The following is an 8,062-nucleotide window of genomic DNA, read 5'->3' as shown; positions in this document are numbered from 1 at the left end:
AGTGATGGGGAATACTATAAAGTTATTCCAAATGAAAGAAGCAAAAGGAAGTCCCATTAGTGTATGGGAAAAAAGCTTGGAAGCTCATTGTTTCCCTCAGTTGTTTCCCAGAGGAAAAGGAGGACGATATGATGACCGACCTGTGCAGATTCCTGCATCTGAATACCGGACATCAAGATTATATGCAGAAGATCCAAGATTTCGACAATGTATTCCATATTTGTTTCATCTTTTGTTTGAGAGTGATTTGTCTGGACTTTCTTATGCAGTAAACCATATATTGAAAACAGGTGTACATCTGCAAAGGAATTTATGGATAAAGTACTGCAGAAAGATAATGTTTTGAAATCTCAGCTGATTAATCTCATGGCATGTCAGCGTGGTGCTAATGAGTACTGGTACCGTCGTCATGGAGAACTGAAATGTATGCTAGGGAGCTTAGGAACTCCTACATGGTTCCTTACTCTAAGCAGTGCTGAGTACGCTTGGGATGATTTACTTCAATTTCTTCGAGAGGCAAATCCAAATATAATAAATATTGAATACAAGACACCTGGAGAATTATGCTCTTTGGATCCAGTTAATGTATGCAGGTATTTTAATCATAGATTCAAAGCTATGATGTCTTTTATCACCAACTAAAAAAAAATCCTCCTCTTGTAGAGGTTCTGAATTTATTTTGGAGAAAGGAGTATCAAGCGAGAGGTGTTCCTCACATACATATGCTAATATGGATCAAAGATGCTTCCAAATTTGGAACAGACTCAGATGATACTGTGTTGTCTTTTATTGAAGAATATGCTACATGTGATATACCCAAAAGTACACCAGATAAGGACTTAAGACAACAAGTCTTACGATTCCAAAACCATCGTTGTGGGAAATACTGTAGTCGAAAGTACAAATCGAAGGACAAGTTCTACACCAAATGTTGTTTTGGATTTCCACGTCCTGTAATATCGAAAGGAAGAGTGAACAGTTTTATGTCATCTTTGCGACATACTATCACAAGAAAGTCTCCCAAAAATACCTACAACTTGAAGAAATGAAGAGTCAAAATACATAAATGACTACAACCCAGTCATTTTGTTCATGTGGAATGCTAACATGGATATTCAATATGTTGCAGACAATTCAATTGCTATTGCTCGATATGTAACATCCTACATAACAAAATCAGAAAAGACAGAATTGAAGGAGATGTGGGAAGATATTTCCCACAAGAAGAGTCTAAGTGAGAAATTATATAGTTACAGTTTGAAGATGTTATCTCATCACAAAATTGGAGCGTATGAATGTTCAGATCGCTTATCATCTGAAAGTCTTCACTCCAAATCTAGAAGAATCATTTGGGTGAGTCTAGGTCTTGCTGCAACATGAAATTGAGTACTGAAATCTGTACAAGAAATTGAATATTTAGCTGAAAAAGAGCCAGAAAGTACAGATATTGTGAAAACAAATATGTTGGATACATATTATCCAAATAGAAGTCATCATCTTGAGAACATGTGTCTCTATGAAGTGCTCAAAAACTATATTTTTAAACGGCATGTTACAGAAAGCATCAATAATGGTATATATGCCGTGGTTGGTTCTGAAGGAAGTTTGGTGAAACAAAGAAAAATACATTTGATTAATCACTGTAAACTGAGTTGCGAAACTCCTCACAAAAGGGAATTACCACTTAGCTCTTTTGCAACTTTTCAAACCGTGGTGTTCGAGATTGGAATTACTTGGAGATTTTGAGAGCTATGAAGATTCCTTCAACGCAAGTAAAGATACTATAGAATGTCCTGTTTTTGCTGATTACGTGAAAATGTTGGATGACGAAATTGAGCAAGAAGCTACAATTGCAGCTGAGATTGCCAGAGACAGTTCTCAAGGCAGTCAAACTTCTGCTCCATTGCCTCAGGACCCACTAGGAGAACCAATTGTTCAAAATGAAGCAGCAACTGCTATGGAAGAGGTGGAAACAGCAATGTATCAAGCTCAAGGAGATGTAACAAACTTAGGAAACTTGGAAGAACAACTAAATGTGGAGCAGAAACAAATATATGAGCAAGTGAGAGAACAGATTCACCATGGATTACTTCATGAGAAGAAAGAGTGCTCTTGCTCATCATTTGAACCTATCCGAATGTACGTGAGAGGACAAGCTGGAACAGGGAAAAGTTTTTAAATTAAAGTAATCACAACTTTTCTACAGATAACAACTGAGTCGCATTTGTCTTGTGTTGCCACTGCTCCAACTGGATTAGCAGCCCCTATTATTAAAGGAATTACTTTACATTGTTTATTAAAGCTACCAGTAGAGCATGAAAACAAATTAGAATACCACAAGCTATCTGGAGAAGCTTGTTGTGAAGTTTCAAGAGTCTTGAGGAAAATAAAACTTCTCATTATTGATGAGGTTAGCATGGTATCAAACTTAATGCTTGCCTTTGTGCATTTAAGAATTCAGCAAATTCTTAAAACAGAGTATGACGTATTATTTGGAGGAAGACACGTCATAGTTTTTGGAGATCTACTACAACTTACTCCTGTAAAAGGACAACCAGTGTTTAAAATACTGACGCATGAAGATGCCAGAAAGTCTTTGGGGAGCATTGGAACATTTGGTCATCTTTTGAATATAAGGAACTTATTACAAATATGCGACAGGCAAATAATGTTGATTATGGAACTATTCCTCAAGATATAAGAATTGGGAAAGTGACTACACATGGCAAAGAAGCTTTACAGAGAAGATTACTTTCTAATTTGTTTCCAAATTAAAATATTGTCCCAGAGAAAATATAAATGAGGATTGCAGAAATGAAATCTGTAATCTGCTTAATGCCAACACTGCGTGAATGTTCTGTATTCAATGAAGAAATGTTAAAGTTGGAAAATGAAGAAATTATAAAATTGGAACCTATTGATAAATAGAACATGAAGGCATCACTATTATTTTGACTTAAAAGTTGGAGAGGAAATTGGATTCTTTAGAGAAATCGATAAGTAAGACTGCTGGTTTAGAATACATGTGTAAACTGTAGGGTAATTTTACGACGTCATTTGCATGTGGAAAACGGTTTAGTAAATTGAGCAATGGGTAAAATTGTTGATTTTGTTAATTATGTAAATAGAGATGGTATAGAATTTTAGAAAATCAAATTTGTAGAAATTGAAGAAGTACATCAATTTAGTCATTGTTCAGCTCGGTTTTTGCTTGTAAAAGATTTGTATGTTCGCAGAAAACAGTTTCCTATTAATTTGGCGTATGCGGTGACAATTCATAAATCTCAAGGTTTAAGTGTAGATAGTGCTTTAGTGAATATTGGAAGTATTGAGTTTAAAGAGGGTATGGCATATGTTGCTTTGTCTTGAGTGAGAACTTTATCTGGCCTGTATTTGATTGATTTTCATGAGACAAAGATTAGTGCAGGTGCAAGTTGTGTGAAAGAGTATAATAGGTTTAGAAGAGAATATGCACCCAATCTAGGTCAATATCCAATATTTGAAAAGCGTGTGGTAGGTTGAAAAAGAAGATTTGAGAATATCTGTAGTGAAGCTGTAGAGAAAGAAAACAAAACAAGATGAAGTTGCGATTGGAGGCAAAAAGAAAAAGGACAGTGTTGAAGAGAATGTTGGTTATCAGTTTGAAAATAGTTCTTGCGTCAACTGTATGCTAATGTAGTTGTTAATGTTTTCTTTCTTGAAAGTTTGCAACAACAAATTGTTGAAAATCAGAAAGAAAGATTCTGTTCGTTGTTGTAGTCTGTTTATGAAAAATGTAGTAGTGATAAAAGTAAAAAAGAAAGTGTTTCTGATAGCCGAAATGTTTTGGACATATGTTCTGGTTCTACTCAATTTACGCAGAATATTCAGCAAGATTGTCAGGAATTTCTAATGTATATGCTTGTTGTGTTGGAAGATGAAGGTATAGATATTGAAAATCTTTTTGACCTTTCTTATAAATGGGATCATAACTGTGAAAATTGTTTGTTTACATGTAGCAGTAACATTGACAGTGAAAGGTTCATATATTTGACTTTACCTGACTGTGAATCAGTGTCTTTTAACAATCTAATGAGAGGAGCAAGTCAAAACATGGAGTGTAGACAATGTAAATCAGAAATGTCATCAACATTATTTATTCAAAGATATGGACAGTATGTTATTTTAATGCTGCAATGGAAGATGGAAGAAATTTGGAAACTTTAATTAACATTTTTGTAACTGGTCAAGTATCAATATCAGGAAGAACTTTTGTAGCTGTTGCAATTATTTTTCGTGATGGACCTTCTACAACATGTGGACATTACACTGTTTATTTAAAATGTCTGAAAGGTTGGATACATTGTAATGATAGTCAATTGGTTTTTAAACGTTTGCCTAAAGAGAAACCAAATTCTTACCTAATATTTTAAAGCCAAAATTTTAAGAACAAAATTTGGCCTTTCAGGATTACTGCTGTTAAGATTGGTTGGACTGGTGTTGTAGAGTACTTTGTAAGTGAGGGTGAGCAGCTTGAATGTGATGCTCTTGTTGACGTGCAGCCAGTGTAGGTCTCTCAGGTGGTGGGGGATGTGCCTGCGGCAGGGGACTTTGATGATCAGTCAGGCGGAGGTGTTTTGGATTTGTTGAACTCGTTGTAGGTGTTTGTTCGAGTTGAGATTTAGAGAGTTGGGGGATGTTGCAAATGATGTCGGAGGTTTTGCATTAGAGCGGTGGGAGACGGATTGTGAGACTTACTATTGAGGAAGTTCTTTACTAAGAATTTGAGATACACTATTTGGCCATGAGGAAACGTGCATACAACTATTAAGGAGTATTTGTTGTCTATTTTCTCAGCATATATTTAAAAGTAACTTTCTTTACAGTGTTTGGAAATTAATTATAGTGTTTTGGTATTTGAAGATTCTTTGAGATATTCCAAAGTTGCGTAAGAAATTGCTGTTTGAAAAAAAATTTAACATATGTTTTATTTCAATTTTTTCTATTGTTATTGAGAATGTTGATTGAGTTTTTTTGAGATAATCTTATTGATTGTCTATTTTTTGCCCGCTGTTATGTGATGAGTACTATTGAATTCCCTATTTCTAGTGAAATTCAATATATTCTGAGAACAGCAAAAAAGGCAAATGAAATGTTTTACAATTTATTTGGTGTTGTAAAGGACATATTGTAACTGTATTTTGTTTCGTTTTCCACAATTGCTAATTTTATAATATATCATTTTATTATTATTTATTATGTTTAAGGTAAGTATAAATAACTGTTAAGAATGGCCAATGGAGTGTGCTTCTAAAGAGGTGAATTAACAAAACATGAATGGACTACATAAGTGTTCAAACATGGGGGCCTATTATGATTGCGGTTTTTCCGCATCCTCCGGGCCGGCGGAAGCCACCACCGGCCCGGAGGATGCGGAAAAACCACAGCGGACCCACCAAAGACCCACCTCCACATTAGGATGGCTGGTGGTCCTGGTTTCCGTCCGCAGCTTTTCCGCCGCGGTTGGCTTACAACCGCGGCGGAAAAGCTCTAATATGGGGGCCGATTATGATGGTGGACGGACCTGAGTCTGTCCGCCACCATAGAGCAGGAGGGAACCTCCGCAGTGCGGGGCCGATTATGATGGCGGACCGACCTGAGTCTGTCCGCCACCATAGAGCAGGAGGGAACCTCCGCATTGCCTGCGGAGTTCCCTACTGTGCAATTAGGATGTGACCGCCACCCTGGCAGTCACATCCTCTATTTTTACCATTGCGGCGGGTGCGGCTTCAAACTGCATCCGCCGCAATGGTAAAAATGCATACATTGCATTTGTATGCAGAAAGCGGCAGGCACCGTGCGGTGCATGCCGATTTCTGCATACAAATCCAGGGGGGTACCATAGGTACCCCCCATGTGCACCTCCCACCCCCCTTCACCTAGGGGGCCCGCAACGGGCCTCCACAGTGAAGTTACACATGCTTTTCCACGGCAGAAAACCCGCCGCGGAAAAGCATTTTTTAAAGCCCTTCCTAATATGGCGGACGGTGTCTGAGAGACACCGCCACCATATTAGAGCTTTTCCGCCGCGGTTGTAAGCCAACCGCGGCGGAAAAGCTGTGGACGGAAACCAGGACCCACCAGCCATCCTAATTTGGCGTTGGGACTTTGGTGGGTCCGCTGCAGTTTTTCCGCATCCTCCGGGCCGGCGGTGGCTTCCGCCGGCCCTGAGGATGCGGAAAAACCGCAATCATAATAGGCCCCTGCCTGCGGAGTTCCCTCCTGTGCAATTAGGATGTGAACGCCACCCTGGCGGTCACATCCTCTATTTTTACCATTGCGGCGGGTGCGGCTTCAAGCTGCATCCGCCGCAATGGTAAAAATGTATACATTGCATTTGTATGCAGAAAGTGGCAGGCACCGTGTGGTGCCTGCCGATTTCTGCATACAAATGCAGGGGGGTACCATAGGTACCCCCCATGTGCACCCCCACCCCACCCTTCACCTAGAGGGCCCGCAACGGGCCCCCGCAGTGAAGTTTGTACACGAATTTATATAGCGCAAATCACCAAGCGGTCTCTAAGCGCTTGCTTAGGGAACCCGTCCTGGTATTCCCCTGTGAGATAACCCCGGCAGGGTATCTGCAAGGTGAAAGCCAGGCATCCCGCCGCGAGGGGCCGTTGTGGAGATTAAGCAAGCTATTGCCCAGAGTCGCAGAGTGTGAACCCATGAATCGAGTAGGCACCGGAGCGAGAATTGTCGAGTCCATGGACATTTTAGGACTCAAGACCCCGCCGAGCCGGGAATTGAACCCTGGTCCCGGGCTGACCTCTGCTTCCAGGTCTGCCTCCTCTAACCAGTGAGCCACACTTCTCCAAGTTACACATGCTTTTCCACGGCGGAAAACCCGCCGCGGAAAAGTATTTTTGAAAGCCCTTCCTAATATGGCAGACGGTGTCTGAGAGACACCGCCACCATATTAGAGCTTTTCCGCTGCGGTTTTAAGCCAACCGCGGCGGAAAAGCTGTGGACGGAAACCAGGACCCACCAGCCATCCTAATGTGGCGGTGGGTCATTGGTGGGTCCGCTGCGGTTTTTCCGCATCCTCCGGGCCGGCGGTGGCTTCCGCCGGCCCGGAGGATGCGGAAAAAGAGCAATCATAATAGGCCCCATGGTGGCGGTGTCTCTCAGACACCGTCCGCCATATTAGGAATGGCCTTAAAAAATGCTTTTCCGCGGCAAGTTTTCCGCCGTGGAAAAGCATGTGTAACTTCACTGCGGGGGCCCGTTGCGGGCCCCCTAAATGAAGGGGGGGTGGGAGGTGCACATGGGGGGTACCTATGGTACCCCCCTGCATTTGTATGCGGTGCCTGCCGCTTTCTGCATACAAATGCAATGTATGCATTTCTACCATTGCGGCGGATGGAGCTTGAAGCCGCACCCGCCGCAATGGTAAAAATAGAGGATCCGACCGCCAGGGTGGCGGTCACATCCTAATTGCACAGGAGGGAACTCCGCAGGCAATGCGGAGGTTCCCTCCTGCTCTATGGTGCCTGAGTCCGTCCGCCATCATAATCGGCCCCGTGGTTTGTATCTTTTATATACATTTGAACATTTTTAAATATAAATATACTTAGTGTTTCAGTATTGTTTGTATTTTACTACAACACATCTACTAGTTTGGACCAGGAAAGGTGAATAGACGTATTGTACTTTTTTTAGTACTGCATTTTATAATAACAGCTTGGATTTTTCCAATAGTGATAAGGAGTGACTGGTTTGATCGTTTATGAAATTTTAAAACTGAATGTTCATATAAATAATTATAATTATATAATGTTATAAAGTAGTTGAGAATGGTATTTATGTAATATTTTTTAGAGGGCAAATTAGTTGTTAAAGCTAGTTTTGTGTTCTGTATTAGGAAAAATGATAAAATAAAGTGTTTATGTTTTTGTAGAAGGACCTCAGCATAACAAATTTACAATGGAAAATCAAGAAAACAATATGGAACACGATTTTGAAAATACTAACACTGTCGTAGAAGAGATGAACATATCTTTTACGAGCAACGTTAATGAAG

This window comes from Lissotriton helveticus, chromosome 6 (genome assembly GCF_964261635.1).
Source record: "Lissotriton helveticus chromosome 6, aLisHel1.1, whole genome shotgun sequence".
NCBI classification, from domain to species: Eukaryota; Metazoa; Chordata; class Amphibia; order Caudata; family Salamandridae; genus Lissotriton; species Lissotriton helveticus.
Note: the sequence above shows the minus strand (reverse complement) of the source record.